We start from the raw sequence: 19,860 nt of genomic DNA, 5'->3' as shown, positions 1-19,860 counted from the left end.
AGGATACTTATTTCATTCCTCATTTTGGGACATTCCTTTGATGTTGCGTCGTGGGTGCCGGAGCAGTTTGGGCATTTGGCCACAGCATTGTAGTTATCCCCAACATGAAGACCACCGCAATGCTTGCAGGTTACTGCACCTTTGCAAACTGCACTAACGTGCCCAAATTTCATGCATTTATGACATTTCTGAGGTTTTGGTATGTAAGGACGTACCGAGTGCCTCACGTACCCAGCTTTTACATGTGTGGGTAACGTCTTCGACTGAAAAACTACTTTCACACATTGCGTGCGTCCAAAGCGGTGGAAACCAAGCACGGGAGCCGACGATGACAGTAGTTTCTCGAGACGCGAGTCTGTTATCTCCCCATCCACATCGTATATAACTCCTGTTGTCGTTTCTTCGTCGTACGCGCAGAATGCTTGAAACGGAATGTTTCCTAATCGGATAATCGCTTTCAGCGTGTCCAATAAGGCCTTCGTAGCGACCTCCACGGACAGTATGTTTTTTCGAGTATTTATGCGTATTTCTACGACTTTCCCTGGAGCGATGAGCTCAAAGTACTCTGACAGGCTCTGCCTATTTAGAGAGTTCAAGATGTCTGTCTTCGATGTCGGCACATACGAAATGGTGTACGACCGCATGCTACTCGCCTTTGTCTGTGCTTGCCGGCCAGTCGGCGATGTCCGGCGGACTTTCTTCTTCAGGCGTCGGCTTGGTACGACCACGTAGTCGCTGTCCGAAGCCATATCTTCAACGCAGTAGTCATCAGAATCGTCAAAGAGGACCACGCTTGGGCTGGGTTGAGAACTTGCGTCAGGCGCACTATGATGTAGTCGGCCCGGTCCCGGTTGCTGGATGGGGTTTCGATCCCCTATTCTAAGGGGGAACGCTCCTCCCAGGTGTGTTGATTATTGAAAAATCTTGGCAAAAGAATTAGGAAACTCACAGAGCTCGAAGCAGAGGCTGTTCTCTGTGACAACTTCTTCTTCCTCTCCTGTTTACCTCTGTTTACTTGAGTATGTTTTATCTTGTAAAAACGGCTCTGAAAAAACAAGGCAATAAGGGAGTTGTGGTCTGAAAGAACGAAAATGCATGTTGGAAGTGGACATGCAAAGACATATAGAAAGAAAACTTCAAGGCAGAAAATGAGAACCGACTTTGTCATATCATGTTTAATTCAGTATAAAACGGGTCTCAAAAAAAGGGCACTGTGGGAGTTCTGGTCTGATTGAACGAAAGTACATGTTAGAAGTGGACTACAAGCATAGAACGAAAACTTCAAGGCGGAAAATGAGAACTGACTATATCGTACGCTGTTTAATTTAGTACATTTTGGCTTATGAATACCAATATACGAATAACTTACGCGCTTTTGTGCGCTAACCCAGCCCCAGGCTGCCACATTCGAGAGTAGTTTGTCAGGCTGGTGAAGTCACTGAGGTTTTCGCACACCGAAAACAGATGCGTAGATATGTCGCATTTTTTGCGAAATTTCTGTGAAAGGTCGCATTTAAGAAAGAGTAATAATGGTAAGGCGCATGACGTTGAAAGAGCGAACGGATGCTCAGTTCATGGAAACCATATTTGTTTTAAGAGACCCATGCATAATTTTCAACGTTGAAATACAATGAACACGCTAAGCTTTAGAGATACTGAACAACCAAATTAGTATAAAACAAAAACATATTGCCAAAGAAAGCAAACTTGGAAGAATGGCGTTCCTTATACAGTAAATAGAAATGAATAGAATAGAGCTGAAACACCATTCGAAAACTAACCCTGTGAAGCAACATGAGGGAAAGGAAATAAACAGCAGGCAGCTATAATACGAGATAAAATTGACAGTAACATTTGTTTTGAAGCGTATGAAGGGTTCAGAGAACGTCAGTGAAGGTTGGGTTGGACATCAATGATCGACATCGCTACCCGTCTCGTAAGCTGTAACAACCGACCCACTAGGATGGCTTTTCGATACCACGCACGATTTCTGGCTTGGTTTCGCAAACTGCCTTCTTGCTTTATTTTTCCTCCACTGCCTCACTTTTTGTGCCCGGTTCATGGTCTCGGCTTTTCGATGTTGTACCGCGCCCTTTCCGTTCCAGAGCGTGGATATCCCGAAGCCCCGTGCTTCCTTGCGACGTGCAGGTCCAATCAGTGACGCTGAGCAGGCGCGTCACGAACGACAGCTGTCTCGAGCTATGCAAACAAAAATCACGACGCTCAGTGCTGCCCCAGAGAAGAGTGCGCCCACTTGTGTGATAGTGTGAGGCTTATCCCGACAAGTTTGAATATTGTTTAGTTTCCTCGTAGGTATTAAATTACCATACTGAAAAAATTGATGTGGTTTGCCGAAAGACGCAGCCAGTACAATAATTGAAAATCGAAACCTCCCACGAAATATCTCACAGTTATATTTTTATTGTAAGAATGAAGAGGCCACTCTAAATATGCAACATAATTACAAACGTAAAAAGGTGCTACATATGAGAATTCAGAGGTAAAATGAATAAGATAATACGTATTACAACCAACTTTCTACATGCATGGAAACAGTGTTGTCACAAAAAAGAAAAGGAAGAAGCTCTGATCCACTGAGCACGAATGGACAAAATAGAATGTAGACATTTACGTATTTTTTTCAGGCACTGCAGTGTGACACAGATAAGGGGCACATTGCAACATAAAAGCCACAAATTCTATCGAGAAACACGCATAGAATCACAACGAAGAACGGATGAGGAGAAGAGAAGAAAGGGACGAAGGCAGCCAAATACATCACGCGAACCGACCGCCGACTAGTTTCATCCTGTTCCGTTCATGCCTGTTGGCTGAGGATAAACAAAGCTAGGAAAAATACCGCTTCGGTCACGTTGATAATTGCATCCGAACGTTCACATTCATCATTCTGAATATTTTTCCTGTGACAAAAAAAGAAAAAAAAGAAATGAACTAAATGAATAAACATGTTCAAGCATAGCCGGTTGCTTTTCGCTGTGTTTTCACCAAACCCTTTTTTAGCTTGCCTTTAACGTTTTAGGCAGATCAAAATTCCACTTTTACATTTGGACGCGAGAGACGAGTGTTGTACCAATACCTGTCTAAATCCGGGAAGCGGACGGGGAAGAAATGCTAAAGGAAGAAAGAAGGGTTTGAAAACTTCAAATAAATATAGAAACGAAAGTCCTGGAAATTGGGAGCACTAAAGGCGAATAAAGAATCCGCCAAAACGTGCTCTGTCCGCTGGTGCTGACATCGCGTTTTAGACACATAAAAGGGGACCTCTCTGTGGTCGACCGAGCTCAAAACTCCGGCTGTATGAAAAGAACGAGGATAAGGTGTGGAAGAGGAGGGACAAACACAGCGTGAAAGACAGGAAGAATAGGATGAAAGATGAAATAAATAGAACTTTCCTGGGGTTTCGGGTACGCACTGACACCAGAAAGAAAATCGTGGTCGCAGCAGTTGTCACTATGGGTTCTTGTGAAGAGCCTGGCAAAGACTGCAACGTATGCTTCGTATTTACTTTAGTCGCTTTGAACGTAAAATCTCTTGAGGAACTTTTCGGCACGCGGCTCTAATTTGCGAGCGTAGTAGAATTTTGTGCTTCAAACCTTTGAGAGTCACCGTTGCTTCCATTGCTTTACGCGTCAACCGTGTTGCCTGGAGAAATCACTTTCAACAAAACTTTCAAGGCACAGATGGTACGTACTCGATTGTCTGTCACTTTTCGACATTGTTATGTCTAACAAACAAAAAGCCGGGCGTAGTTTCTTCTAGCAGCGCTAGGCTAAATGCGCAGTGGAGCTAAATGCACTGTGGGTTTCTAGATATTCCTGGCGATACGAAGTGACGCCAAATAATTAGAAGCAATGTCAGTTGATTATAAGCAATAGAAAGTAATTTTGAATGATGCCGAATGCCTCTCTAGCCTAGCACTGTCGCATGAGGCCATTTTGACCGTAGTACGTCGTGGTATATTTAAGCGAGTCAGTATAACACTCTCGATTGAATGCAAGCCGCAATTACCGGTAAGTTGCTTCCCTGTCAGTACAGAGCAAACATTCTTTGCTCTTCTTATGCCCGCATCTGGCACAGTACGCCACCGACACTCGTCGTCTTTGTACAGAACGAACAAGCGAAAGCGCAGTTGGCTGTGATGTCACGGTTGCCGCCACCGAGTGGTTACGCGTAGTGTCCAGGCAGGCGAACTGGTGATGTAAGAATTTATGCGCTAGCGAAGCAAGTGTGCAGCTGTGCACCCGGTTTCTAGGTAATGCGTGAGACGTCATCAAGGTATGGATATTTCTTTTTCTCTTGTTGACATAGGACACAATATGGCCAGTGGAGAGTGTATCCAAGTTTCAGGATGTAGCAAGAATTTCTCCTTGCTTTTTTGCATCGTTTGGCGGAGGTGTACCGTATTTTCTTGTTCAAAGTTGACGAGAATCTTCTGACCTTCCGCCATTTCATTGTGAGGTGTACTTGAATTACATGCATTGGGAATTTATACGCTGTCTTGTGCAAAGCTCTGACAGTTATATAAAAAACTAGGAGCCTCTAGGACACTGCAGCCTATAAAACTGGCAAATCGAAGCAATTTTCGGCCTTTTTAATTAGTACAGAAGCAGCCTCAGTATACGCTGTCATTTTTTATTGAAGAAAACCTTAATTTGCATAGACAAACACTTGATTGCCTACAGCTCCATGGTAGATTCCCGAGCTCTTTGTTTCATGTGATGACGTAGATTACGCAGAACAATTCATTCGGTAGTACGCATGTAAAGAAGTTTCGGCTTTACAGACACAAACAGGCGCAATGACCGCAAGGCCTGCGCGGAACACGCAGCATAGTCACAGCGAAAGCTGGAAGAGCGGCCTTCCAGTCTTTTTTAAACATTCTTCAGGTAACTGCTACAAGAACACATACAGGGTACCCAAAACCCCGTAAATCATCATAATGTTTGCGTAGTAGGCAAGCATTCACCATGCCATCCTTCGCCATTTTTCGAAGAAATATGGCACCCACTATACGCTTGCAAAAAAAAATTCCGCATTTTTTTATGCTGTGGCTCATGAATATTATGAAATATGCCTGAAGCTTTTGTAATGAGTTTGACCATTTCATGACCAACTCGTTACACGATTCACATGAAGTTTCACCTGGTGCTTGTTCTGCTGTTGAAAGAACCTTTATTATTCATATTGACCCGATTTATTTCCCGACATCAAGCCTACCTAAGGCCAGTTTGCAACGGAGCTTTAAACACTGGCATCACTCGGTTGTAGAATACTGGGCTTGCATGCAGGAGATCCAGGATCACATCCCGTTGTGTCCGTTGTGTTTTTCATTTCCAAAACATTTTTTTTATTTCGTGCAGTAGTGGTTACGAGCACCGATGGCAACGGGAGACAACTACGGCACACGCCATATTTGTTGTGATTTCATAACAGGTTTCGTGGGAAAAAAAAAAGTAACACACGAAAAAAAGCCTCGAAAACAAGTCGTAGTGGTGTACAAAATATAATGCATACAGCATCACTTCCTTTCATTCTTTACAATGGCATAAAAATAGAAAGGAAAAAGTTGCAAGAAAAGAAAACATGCATATTTTATGTTTTTTTTTCAGTGCAGAGCGTATTTAAATACTTCTTGAGTTTCGCTGAATGACTTGCAAGGGCAATCGCTTCATGATGGCGCTTTTAGTCCTCGATGGCAGCTGGAAGAAATGATTTGGTGTATGCAAGAGGGGAACCGTGATGGCATTGAATGCTGCTTTGTATTGAACAGATGGGTAAAAGTAGAAGTGCATCATGCACGTCAGCCAAGTTAAAATATAATTTATGAAATAGGGCAAGTCTGGAAGTTTGTCGTAACGTGTGAGTGCTTTCGTGTAGCTATATGTTTAATTTTTTATTCATTCGTAATAGTATTTAGTGCCCGAGGACGTTATAGGTTTCATTACTGGTTGAAATGGTTCTTCGTGTTAATGTTTTGTTACCAAAAACACACAAAAACACAAAACAATAGGAATGCTTGAGAAAATCACACGACAAACGCACACTGTGTTTTTAGATCTTATGGCCGATTGTTGACGTACGCGTGTGTAGAAGGAACATTTCTCTTTGCAGGTTTTCTTATACCCACTTTACGCATAAAGCAGCGATTTATGTCCTGTATAAAACAGTTCTTAACTTTTCCGCGTTAGTTCGTACACGACTTCCGACGACGCAAATAGTGTCCGCGAGCTTGTGTGATACGCGCAGAAAAAAATTATTTCCCCACGCCCGTTTGTTCATTCCTATTGTCCTAGCAACAATTCCGGGAGATGACACGTGCTGCCGTCGTTTGTCATTCCAGTGGACAAAAGCTGAGTCGAAACAAAGCCACTTTTGAAGTGTAGGGACACGTCACACAAGTGCTGTTTGTGGAACAAATCGACTTCTTGTTTCGTCTCTGTCTTGTCTTTCTAGACTGAAGCGTAGTGGTGCTGGTAAAGTGGAGCACAGAAGTTCTGCAGGAATCAATGCACGTTTACTTTTCATGAGAAGTTAACAAAAAAGGGGGTGCAGTGAGTGAGAGGAAGGATGTTTCTGCCGCAAGACACACTAGAAAGCCTCTGTCCAGTGTCAACACGGAAGAACAAGGAGTCCGCGAGGACTTGCTTGTCAGCGTTTCGAAAAGGCGTAATTTTCTCGGCATGGCTGCATCACTCTCGGACAACCATAAAGTTGAACGGCATGTTCAAAAACAGATCAAAATAAGCGCAGACTGAGTATCAGTTTCACTCGTCTAGCTTCGGGCATTGTTTTTACTTTAGCTGAAAAAAAAAGTCGAACTTGAAGTACCGGACTCAAATGCACCGAAAAGTGAGGCAATCCCTACACCCATTCCAGCCACTGATGTTAGGCACAACGCCCGACCGAGAAAACTGCACTCGAAAACGGCTGTCGTCCGCGATATCAGACGAGACTCCAGGGTTTGCGGAAAGCGGTCGCCCTCTTTTTACAATATCTGGATTCTCCTTTAATCTTCAGTGCCCATTATGACATGGTGATCCTTCTTCAAGAAAAAGTTCAAGAAAGAGTGCACATGGAAACTCATGACATATCTCTTGTTATGAGTAAGTGCATACACTCATTCTATGCTAATAAATTCCTTTTAACCAACTAGCCTGCCTCGCAGGCAATTTGACTCGGCGTAAGCCGAAAATCTTCACCAGGTACTCGTAAATGACCGTAATAAACATAAAGGATATTTGGCACATTCCAATAAATAAAGTCTTTCATGTAATACGAAGCAGCAGGCGAGTACAACATTCATCTTTTTTTTTTCCATAAGCGAAGCTTTGATAGTTGTACTGACTTCGTGTGTTCGAGTATTTAGGGTATATCATGGGTTGGTCAGTAGCGAGGAATTTTTTTGTGAGTATGATATGAAGGGGAAGCACTTAATCAAAGCCTTGACAGTTTAAGATGTGTCGTACGCTTACAAGGCCTCTCGACTACACTGAAACGCAAAATGGCATCCTGTGGTCCGACTTTGGTTTTATCAAAATGAACTAACTGCATGGTACAGTGCAATTATGTGCGCACCATGAGAAGCGGTTTTTGCCGTAATCCACCGCATTAAACAATGGTTAAACATAACTTAGTGAAACATATCAATTTGTATGTAATATTTATGAGATTGTTATAAAACTTGATAGCTAACAGTTTAACCAAAGTTCAGATTCTAAAATTCCGATTTTTTATTTCAGCATTCATTTGAAACAAATGCTAGGACAGGAGCAAAAAGCCACTATCGTAGCGGCTTCACAAGGGCCCCTGCCCCTACAAAATTTGGCAGGAGACAACACACGCACACAAAAAACTGCAGTGGATCGGTATACAGGTTATCTATCGAAAAAAAGGGAAACAAACAAGTAGAACACTGACATGTGTGTTGAAAATTTACGGCACCACAATTTTTTTTTACATAGAAGACAAGTTTTTTTAGCAAACTGCTCACAACTTCTTTGAAAACAATCGTAGAAAACATGTACCATGGTGAAACAATACAGATTTTCAGCTACATATGAGTATTTCAAATGAATTTCACACACACACACACACACACACACACACACACACACACACACACACACACACGCACACACGCACACACACACACACACGCACACACGCACACACACACACAATAAGAGAAGAAGGCCAGGGTCCCCGTTTTATGGTGGCCAGGGCACGGAGCCTAGGCGGGTTGTACACAGGGCACTCCCAGCACAAATGGTTGAGATCAGCCCGGCAGTTGCACGTGGAGCAGAGACCTGTCACGGGTGGTGGCGTGTCACCCCTGTGGAAACGGTTCAGCAAGAAAGGGGTAAGGAGTGTTCCTGCCTGAATTCTCCGAAGCAGGACAGACTCTCTCCGTGTGAATACCTTCGAAGGAAGCAATGGTATCGAGAGTGGATTACCCACTGCTGTGAGGTAGGCGGCGCGACGTTGTTTGGTAATGTGCTTATCTGCTATCGGATCTGCTAGCTCGGGTGGGGTAGCCAGAAAAGTGGAAGGAGTATCGGAAGCTCTGGCTAGCGCGGTGAGGAGATGAGCGCGCGCTAATCTGTGAGCCTTCTCGTTTCCGGGGATACCGCAATGCCCGGGGACCCAGTGGATGGTAACGTCATGACCACATTCGCGGAGCAGGCGCGTCTGGTGTCGGATCTTCTGGAGTACAGGATCTGTGTAAAGAACATTAGCGCATGCCCGATGGGCAGCCTGGGAATCAGTGTACACACGATGGTGAACAGGGTCAGTTTGAGGTGACGTTTCGAGGGCCCACTCCAAATAGTCTAAGATGCCCACTAGCTCTGCTCGAGTGCTATACATCGCATCTGCTGAAGCATGATAACGTCGGCTCTGATTTCTGTTTGTCTGGTCGTACCACGCAGTGGCATAACAAGTGTTACTGGTACCGTCTGCAGGAAGTGCAGCGTCAGTGTATACGACGCGTTCAGTCATGGGGAGTGAACTCGTGGCCCTAGCATGTCTCTTGGCGTAGTTAAGGCGCCGTGCTCGCTGATTAGGGTCCATATTCAACGGAAGTGGCTTGCCGTCGGTGAGTACCGTGATTTCCCAAGGCGGCGTTTTGTTAGGCAGCATGGGCAGTGTGTTGATGTCATACCCGAGAAGCATAAGCGTGTATCGCCCGGCATTTGTTGCGCGAAGCCTCGTTTCCTGTGTGTGGATGTGCATGTCGATGAGCTCGGTCAGATTATTGAGCTTGCTGCAGCTCTTGAGCGCATCCAGGCGTGTGTACCTTGGTAGTCCGGTAACCATGCGTTTGGCCTCGTTAAGCAGCCGGTCGAGTTTGATTATCTGCGTACGGTTGACCGGATGATACGGCAGTCCATACATGATACGTGAGACGAGAAAAGCTTGAACAAACTGCCGCATTTCGCGTTCGTTTACTCCACGAGTGCGATTAGAGATTCTGCGTAAAGCATGAAGGATTTGTTTGCTAGTCTTCGTAACGCGTTGGAACCAAGTGCTCGCTGTGCAATTCTCGTCTAAGTGCATTCCTAATATTCGGATAGTGGATTTCCTCATTATAGGTTGATTGCCAATGTGAAGTTTAAAACACTTCTTTTCTTCCTGCTTGGCAAACGTGGTTCGGCCACCATGAATGACGACAAACTCTGTTTTGTCTGGAGCGGTGTGTAAACCTGCTTCCATTGCGTAGTCGTGAATAATGTTGAGGGCTCGTTGTAAGACATCCTCCTGCTCACCGACGGATCCTTGATGCGTCCACACGGTTACATCATCTGCATACACCGCGTGTTTCAGGCCCGGTACGTTCGCAAGGCGTCTTGGTAGCTGGTACATGGCTATGTTAAAGAGGGTGGGTGAAATCACCGAGCCCTGGGGAACACCTACGTGGTTGGTTCGTACGGTACTGGCGTCTTGGCCGATTTCGACTTGGTAGCTTCGCCCTTCGAGGAAGCCCGCTATGAAGTTATACATTTTCCCTTTAATCCCAAGGGCACGTGCTTTCGTCATGATGGTACTGTGTGGTACGCCATCGAATGCTTTGCGTATGTCCACTGCTACAACAGCCCGTGGGTGCACCGAGTTAGAGTCGAGGACGTCTTCTTTTAGGCGAAGGAGTACATCTTGACATGGGCCTGCCCGGAGCCTTCGCCCCCTGATCGCGCCATCGAGTTCTGGCGAGCACTCATCATGTTCCTCCAGGACCCGGCCGCGCCACCGGTTGGCGACCGGCTCCGCGACAGCCACAAGATTCAAGCCATTCAAGCGGCCCCCACTTAGCTGCCTCCATGACGTCCGGTAATAAAACGGAGGCAGCTCTACCCCCCCCCCCCTGCTATAGTGCCCTGACTGTCCACCGCAGCGCCTTCGGCGCGAACAAAGTGGAATAAACATGGTTTCATTCATTCATTCACACACAATAAAAATAAAAGATCTACCATATCTAAGAAAAAAGCAAGATAAACCAAACATGAACATGGAGTGAAATTACTCACATATAGCCGCACGGCCAGGAAAATACTGCTTTAGTATCTGACGAGAAGTTGTATTTAAACTATTCTTTCGCTTCTTAAGATTGTCAAGCAGTAATGATATACGGTACGGTAGCCGGTCTTTTCCGTGATTGGTTCACGAAAAAGAGACAGCCCAAGTTTCATGCCCTCGAAGGTCATAATTGAGGTGATGTGGTTTGCTCAAGTTAAAAAGACGAATAATTGCGGTGTAGCCTCGTTCGACGCTTTCTTTGTACTTCATGGCGAAGCTAAATTCGTAATGGAAACGAAATGGGGTAACATTAAACTGAGCAAATAATGAACTTGCATGGCTGTCATAAAGAACGCACGCAACATGTCACGATGTGTTTTTTTTTCAGAAAAGGTGAGGTTCGTGCGACAAGATGCCTTAATAAGGAAAGTCTCATAATGTTTTTCATTCACTGGCATAACTGCATGGTACAATATGAAACTGCCAGGCAAAATGCGTCGATTTTCGATTAGGGCTCTAACCATGTTGTTCAATCTTTCCGTACCTCTGTTTTCTTTTCAGCGATAACGCCGCCGACGCCTGTACCGCATTTTGTGCATCACAAGCTCCATAATCGCCATTCCATGTTTGATACAAGCTGTGAATCTCACGTAGCTCATACTGGCATTCTATAGGCCATGGTGTGATTGTAAGTGCCACATGCGACTGAAGGAAAAGGTTTTGCAGAAAAACCTGTATTGAGATCACAAAAAGGGTCACGTGCAGCGCCATAGTTACGCACCGCCGCCGCCGACGGTGTCCATAACTACTATCAAATTAAAGAAAAACAAACAAAAAACACGAAAGACATGTGGTGACGCAGTATGATTGGAACCCGGGTCCACCGCAAACTAGCTCCGTATTCCGCCGCTGAGCCACGCCGGTGCTTGATATTCGTTCGCGAACTTGCCCTAGGCAGGCTTCATGTCGGGAAAGCCATCGCGTTAATATGAGTAATAAAGCGCTTTATAACCGCAAAAAAAAAAAAAACACCCAGGCGTCCCACAATGAAAATGACGTAACAAGTGGGTCGTCCAATGCTCCAAAACATTACAAATTATTGCTCTTTATCACTTATTAACTGTGGCACATATCCATTGAAGCGTAATTCTTCGCAAATCACGTAACAAGTGGGTCATCCAATGCTCCAAAACATTACACAATATTCCACTTCATCACCTATTAACTGTGGCACATATCCATTGAACCATAATTCTTCGTCGTCGTCAGCCGCTGAATGTAACACCAAATTTATTGCAATTGATTAGCGAATACTGCGCTTCTCCGAAGAATGATGAAGAACAGCATAATGAATGTCGGCCTACTATGCAGAAATGTGAATATTTTGGGTGTAGTGGGTACCCAGCAAGTGCGCTTCTAGCATTTACCCAAAGAGTGTTCAGAAAAGTCTTTGAAAGGCTGCTGTTCAGACTTGCGCTGTGCCTGTGCTGCGCCTTCCACGCTGGCAAGCCATTTTATGACGTGCGTGGCAAGTATCTATAGCTACCATTATTCAACTTGTTCACTATGTTCGTCATGCTATAATACACTCGCATGCAACTCTTGGTATGTGTGAAATTAAGGACACAACCAAGAGAGCACCCAGTCATTGCGTTTATGGATGGATGGATGGATGGATGGATGGATGGATGGATGGATGGATGGATGGATGAATGAATGAATGAATGAATGAATGAATGAATGAATGAATGAATGAATGAATGAATGAATGAATGAATGGATGGATGGATGGATGGATGGATGGATGGATGGATGGATGGATGGATGGACGGACGGACGGACGGACGGATGGACGGACGGACGGACGGACGGACGGATGGATGGATGGATGGATGGGTGGATGGACAAATGGATGGATGGACGGGTGGATGGACGGATGGATGGATGGACGGATGGACGGATATGGTAAAAGTGCAATAGGTTCACTAGGAAACGCTCAACAATAAAAAAATTCTGCCATATCCACGAACTGATTGATGTTACAGGAGCTTTCTCGGAGATGATCAGGTAATTCACTAATCCTCGGTAAACATCATTTACGATCATATTGTCACAGGTCATGTCGAGGACGAAAAGAGCAAACTATATATACGTAGAAAATGAAACTACTTATTCGGGCCAAACTTGTGGCCACCAAACAAAAAAAGCAAGAATAAAGCAACACACACTGATACCAATAGCGGCGAACAGAGCGTCGGCCGCCGATCAACTCACAAGCGGTGAAGCGCGTCTGCATTTATATACTTGCCATCGAATGTTCTAGCGTTATCGCTAGCGGCGACGTAGATTCCAGAATAATCAGCAGTGTTCACGAAGTGGGCGTAATCTTAAGAAAATGATCTATTAAAGCTTGAAGCTTGTCGAACATTGTAGGCGTGGTTTGCGCTGAACGTAGTGTAACGTGGTGATAACAAAACTCGGGGAAAAAAACGTGTCAATATAATGACATGACAACGTTTTGATATATCCCGGGCTGTCACCGCAGAGTCTTTGCGGCAAGCCCAAGCCGCTGCTGCATTGCGAGTCCGCCACGCTGCTTTCTTGCCTTCATAGGTGTTCATGGGGCTCAGCGGTAACTAAAAGTGTTCACTGCGTGAGCTCCCGGCACACATAGGGAGCGCACGTGCCGAGGGTGGTGTGCGCAGCCTTAGGTGGCAACGGGCCATCTAGTGAAGCAAAGAAACTCGCAGAGCAAGCTCTTATACATTGACCTTGTGTGTTGTGTGACAGCATTCGTTTGCACTATTTAGTGCCAAGGCATCGCTATGTATAGCAGCACTTTAGATAGATCAAAAATTGTAACCTATACTTAGACCGATGTCAGTGATATAGGACATCAATTAATTAAAACCGCACGGAAAATGTAGTAAATTTCGATCATGTGTTTCTTATTCATGGTTTGTGTATGGCGTGCATAACAGTAGAATGCATTTATGATTGACCACTTATAGTGTAAGTGGTAAGTTGCTTGATGTTGTTGTGTCTTTCATAGCACTTATTGAGTCTAACTTCAGAGATTTACGAAACTGCATGTAAAAGAATTGTCATGGCTCATAGTAAAGCGTATGTTTTCCCAATGAGCACCACGACACGAAAACATTAACGTGCTTACAATAAGACCATTTGAAGCTATTCGAGATTGTCTTTACTGTGAGTTTAGTTCTGATCGGCAGCCGGACATTTAACAACACAGTGACATCAACAAGAATCCCAACAAAAACTTACAATATGCGAATAGTGTGCCTGTAAAGAGTGCTTTGCTGTAAGGTACAACTGTTGTGAAACAGAGCTACAGTATGAAAAAAAAAAAAGAAGTTCGACGACACACATAGTGTGTGCTGTGGTTTAAGACAAAACCTAGAAACTTAGGTAATGATTGGCCACATGCCGCTTAAATAAATTTATTTATTTGAAAAATATTGTTCCAGTTTTCTTCTTCTACGATTTCTTTCTATTGCAATAACAGGTTTCTCGACACTCGAACTCATACTTGCTTGCTTTCGGCATCGCAATGAGATCCCGTAATAATATAGACTCTTTTTTAAGCAATGCAGATCGCAGCAATGCAGATCAAGGCAGTAAAACATGCAGCATGCAGCTATGCAGATCGACCCAGTCAAACTGTTTGACGACAAATTTTAGCCCATGATATCCGCCTTAACCTTTGTAATTCTGGAAATAAATCTATTCTAAAGAAAACGATTAGTTGGGCACTCGCCGTCTTCACAGACATTTTGTGCAAGTGTAGGCGGAAAGATTTTGCTTCTAATTAGAACATGTAAAGATACTTAAACAACAAGTTCCAATTATATATATATATATATATATATATATATATATATATATATATATATATATATATATATATATATATATATATATATATTGTAATGTACAGAACTTTCGTTTGCATTTGTAGACGTTTTTTTTCTAGTTATCACTAGCAGCGCGTTGCAATTGATGTGTCTTTCTCTACGATATGTTGCAAACGGACAAACAAGTGACAAGGTGTTTGTAACTGGCGAATGCCGCTATAAATATACTGAAATGCTGGAAGCTCCAATCAAAGCACTTCGTTTTTAACAGTAAATACAGTAATCTTTACTGTTGTGCTTTCGTTAGCGTACTAACCAATAAAAGAAAGGTTCCCTCATGCTAAGATAGATCAATTGCTAACAGAGAGCCTATGTGGATCAATAAAATAAAAAAAACATGACAGAAGCACCCAAACACTATCGTGTGGCTATTCAGTCATTCAGGAATGCACGTATTCAGAAACGACATCCTTAAGAACGTTCCAACTGAATGAGCATTGCGAATATTCATAGGGATGCTTCACCGTCGTTGATCCTCTGGGTATCAAAACTCTAAGGGCTGATCTATAGGTGTTCCGAACTGCACTGATCTAAAGGCACATTTTTACTTAATAAAAACCTACGCACTCGTACATACTTTCTCACATCTTTGACCCGCACGCTGTGTAAACCAGAAAAAATAAGAAAAAGGAGTGAGAAAATGGATTTTCCTTTGTGGCTAAAGAGCGATAAATTAACAATGACTTGTTTCCTGGCCAGCCTCTTAAAATTAATCAAGTTTCCCAGCATACTCACCACACAGCTTCTATAAAATTTTTAATTCATTTTATTTTGGTTTTATCTGTAACATAGTGTTTTATCTTTGCTTCGCCTGGCGCCATTGAGAATACGCCAAACGCTCATGAAGCAGGCTACATTGTTTTCTTTAATTTTACTGGTAATAGTAATAGAGCTTTAAGTGATAACTTTTGGTCTTTTGAAAGTTACAGATGAATTGAGGCTTGTCCAAAATAAGACTTATTGAAGTAGGAAGACCATTTTTTGTAATGTTTTTAACCTTCTTATTCTTCTTTAAGATTTCTTATTTCTTTATTTCTTGCCCTTTCTTTCCCAACACTTGATAAATAATAGCGCATACGTGGTGTTCACACGTGCAGTGCAATGAAACGTACGCCTACAATCGCACTGCTTTCGGAAGCAGTTGCACATGTCCCGCAGTAAGACTGCCAGCTGTACTTGTCAAGTTTCTCTTTGCAAGAGATCTTGCCCGCCAGCTGCAGCAAAATTTATGCCGTCCTACGCCTCTGATTGGTTTATAAGTGGGGTTTAAGGTCTCAAAACCACCACAAAATTATGAGAGACGCCATAGTGGAGGGCTCCCGAAATTTCGAACACCTGGGGTCTTTTAACGTGCACACAAATCTGAACACACGGGTCTACATAATTTTTGCCTGCATGGAAAATTCAGCTGACGCCACCGGCATTCAATCCCGTGACCGGCGCGTCAGCAGCCGAGTACCTTCGCCCCTAGACCAACGTGGCGGGGCGCCTTCTGCCTCAGCATAATATCTAAAGATCACTGTTTTTTATTGCAATAACAATTATACGAACACTCTTGGCTGGATTTTGCCGCCGGCATCGGCGTCAACGTCGATGTCATGCACCATATACTTATACGTATTTATAGATACGAAAACGCAATAAAGAAAAAAAAAATCCAGAAAAAAGCACTCCGGCGCGCAGAATCGAACGTGGGACCTCAGCGTCGTGAAAGCGAGGCGTTAGCCACTGAGCCACCCCGGAACATCCTTCACCGTTGAAAAAGCAAGCTGCTTATATCTACCATTACGGCTGCTCAAGGGTATTTTGGGGGGAGTGGGGGTGTGTGTTTTCAGTATTACCAGCAAGCTGGCGCAATGAGCACGCGTCGCCACATCGTGCGGCAGTACCCGCTCTGATTTCCTACACGTACTTTACACCGCTTAGAGAAGGGGAGCGACGCTCCCTCACGCGCCCTATTCTCGCGGTAGCGAGGAAGAGAAGTTCGTGCGCCTAGGCTGGCCTCGGGCTTTATCTAGAACGATTATGCTGTAGTTACCGTGTGCACGAAGGTCACTGCAATTATCGCAGTCCCCATTTGCGAAAAGCACGCGCTTTTCAGACACAGCAAAGTAACAAATGAGACGCTTATTCGTGGGCATCCGTTTGTGTGAGTACGTTTTGTGCGTCAACTGTGCGTGAGCAACGCGGGGCATGTTTCGATCTGCTTTCCATTCTGCGCATGACTTTTCAATTGGTTGCTATTACATTCATTGATTTGTCTTTCCAGCAATGCTTTGGCTTTTATAATCATAATGCTCAAGGTATCAATGCTCAAGGTAATGCTCAAGGTAATGCTCAAGGTAATGCTCAAGGTTACATGCTAGAGCTTTGGCAACCGGTAAAGAATGAGACGATACACTAGTGCCTTCGTGAAGAGATTGAGCAGTAAAAGAAAACTAGCTTCATCACCAGACCAGACTTATTAGACAAAGATAACCTGTAATTGGAAATGATCCTACGGCTTTGTTCACAATTTTGCAGCATAAAGAACCTAAACTTGTTAAGGTAACGTTTATATACGGAGTTTAATGAACGACTGCTGAGTTTTTCTTGTACAACCCTGAAAAGCCTCCTATACGAGCAGAAAAACTAACAATATTGACAGCGAAATAATTTATGAGGCTTCTTATCCGAACCACCTAAGCCAAAGTAGTGCCTGCCAGATGTCGTTACTTTCAATTCCTAATTCTCATTGTTTCACTAATGCATGCTGGGCAATCGCAAAGATTGTTGTTTCCTGCAAACAGCTTGATGAATTAAGGTTCAGATCGGTACCAACAAGGGACGCCACTACTCTACGTCATTACAGGCGGAAGGAAACGGTCAATTATCTTCGTATACCAGTGCTATCCAACTAGCTGAAGTGTAAAGTTGTTCAAGCTCATGCCATTTATAAATTCGATTTTCAGACTTCCCCACCTTACTGTTCTTAATTAACTTACGTGGAAATAAAATTAAATATTTATAATGAATTATTAATTATATATTATTCTCACTTATTTATTGAGCTTGGTGGGTCGCGGAAGCGAGCCGCTATTCAGAGGAGGTCACTATACATTAGGAAAACCTTTTTTATAAGACCGTTGCCAAGCGGCTTGTAAAGCCAATTTCTTCATGTTCTTTGTTATCATGCGTATTTACTTTAGTTCCAATGCAGCAAACTTTGTTGTGCAATTTACTCTCAGCTGCGCCTATAAAACCACGCCAGCAGTGAAACGAAATATTATTATCTACTTGTTATCTATTTTTAATATTATCTCTAATGCTATCTATTTGGAAGGCAGGTCTCTTGTAACAGGAGTCTGAATAATGAGAGCCACGCAAAACGTCACCTGCTTCTTATGCGTGATACTCCTTACTATAAAGCGGGAAAAAGACAAGGGTTATTATGTTTGAGAAAGGTAACTTATTGAGCAACCATTACGCTTGAAGATAACCGGATGGACTTTTATAGCACAGATAGGTTTTGCACTCGTTCTGGTATTCCAAAATCTTGTCTAGGTTCAGGCTGTTATTTATTGTTATCATGTGGATAGCTTGATGTGTGGTCAGATGACTACAAGCTGGGAATGCAGTAAGCAGCGTTTTTTTTACAGGACTCTCCTCGAATAGCATGATTGATAACTTTCAATTATGTCTTCGAATTTGGTTATTTGGCGAAGGTCACATACGGAAGAATATCGTCCTACGTCACGGCGCCCCGGAGGTCCTTATCACCGACAGAGGAACGGCATTCACTGCCGACTTAACTCAAGCGATCTTGGCATACAGCCAAACAAAACACCGCCGGACGACAGCGTACCACCCACAGACCAACGGCCTCACCGAGCGGCTTAACAAGACGATCGTCGACTTGCTGTCAATGTACGTCGATGTCGAACACAAGACGTGGGACGCCATTCTTCCGCATGTGACCTTCGCATACAACACGGTGGTGCAGGAGACGACGCAGATATCTCCATACAAATTGGTCTATGGAAGGAGCCCGGCAACGACGCTCGATGCCATGTTACACAACGTCACCGACGAAGAAAGCCTCGATGTGAGCGAGTACCTTCAACGTGCCGAAGAAGCCCGGCAACTTGCGCGACTCCGTATCAGGAATCAACAGACGACAGGCAGCCACCGTTACAACCTTCGACGACGCTTCGTGGAATACCAGCCCGGTGAACGTGTTTGGGTGTGGACGTCGATACGCCGACGTGGACTAAGTGAAAAGCTTCTGCGACGCTACTTCGGACCGTACAGGGTGGTTCGACGTCTCGGCCCACTTGATTACGAGGTTGTCCCTGACGGCATCACGAACTCTCAACGACGCCGATCGCGACCTGAAGTCGTGCATGTCGCGCGCCTCAAACCGTTTCATGCGCGTTAACAAACTGAAACAGTGTGTTTTTGTATAATTGTTTCATCGTAATTTATTCATTGTACTTTCTTGCATTATTATTGTACCTTAATCTTTAGTTAAAACATCAGGATGATGCCTTTTTTTCAGAGGGGGGCAATGCCACGTTCCATGTCCCAAGTTTTTGTTATCGTGCCAAAACACCACACGATTCTCAGCACAAACCGTGCCTGCAGTTTTCGAGAAGTTTTCGGACTGTAGTAGATCATTTCGATAAAATCACGCCCACTGTGCGAACGGTACAGATTGTTCTGGAACCTACGCCACCGCCAGCGATAACGCTAGAATATTCGATGGCAAGAGTATAAATGCCGACGCGCTTCGCCGCTTGTCAGTGGTTGAACGATGGCCGACACTCCGTTCGCCGCTATCAGTCCGAGACTGCCATCTGTGCAAGACTGCTGCTGTAATCAGACTTTCCGTTTACTGGGCACAGGTTCGCCGAAATAAACAGTTAAATCCCAACACGAAGTCTCCTGTCTTCGGCCACGTCACGGCCCCGCGACAATATTTTGTATATACACTGGAGTGATACAAAGCAGCAATCGTGAGAACTTCGATGATCTTCTTTGAAATGTGTGTTTTTTTTTTCTGCTTAGCCAGTTCGAGCCGCAACTATATGAAGCTACCAGGCGATCAATGCTGAGAACCACCAAAGCTTCTACACCTCGCATTCTAAATCTATCATCTCGAAATTTGTTTACCCTGAGCTCCATGTGCTTCTCAGGTGAAGCTAGTGAGGCTATCTATGAAGGTATATTCACATGACCCACGTGATCATAGATGAATAAGTCACGTGGCATGTGACGTGCTTTCATCCCTCTGGAGCCAGTATTGAAACGACAGGGGAGAATTCACGCTGCAAATGAGGATTTCAGCATTGCTCCCCCATGATCTCAATAGTGATTCAGGTTTTTGTCGTTTCACAAATCGCTCCACTTGGATCGA

Source organism: Rhipicephalus microplus, chromosome 1 (assembly GCF_043290135.1).
Source record: "Rhipicephalus microplus isolate Deutch F79 chromosome 1, USDA_Rmic, whole genome shotgun sequence".
In the NCBI taxonomy this organism is placed as follows: Eukaryota; Metazoa; Arthropoda; class Arachnida; order Ixodida; family Ixodidae; genus Rhipicephalus; species Rhipicephalus microplus.
The sequence above is the reverse complement of the archived record's forward strand: the minus strand, read 5'-3'. Positions refer to the sequence as shown.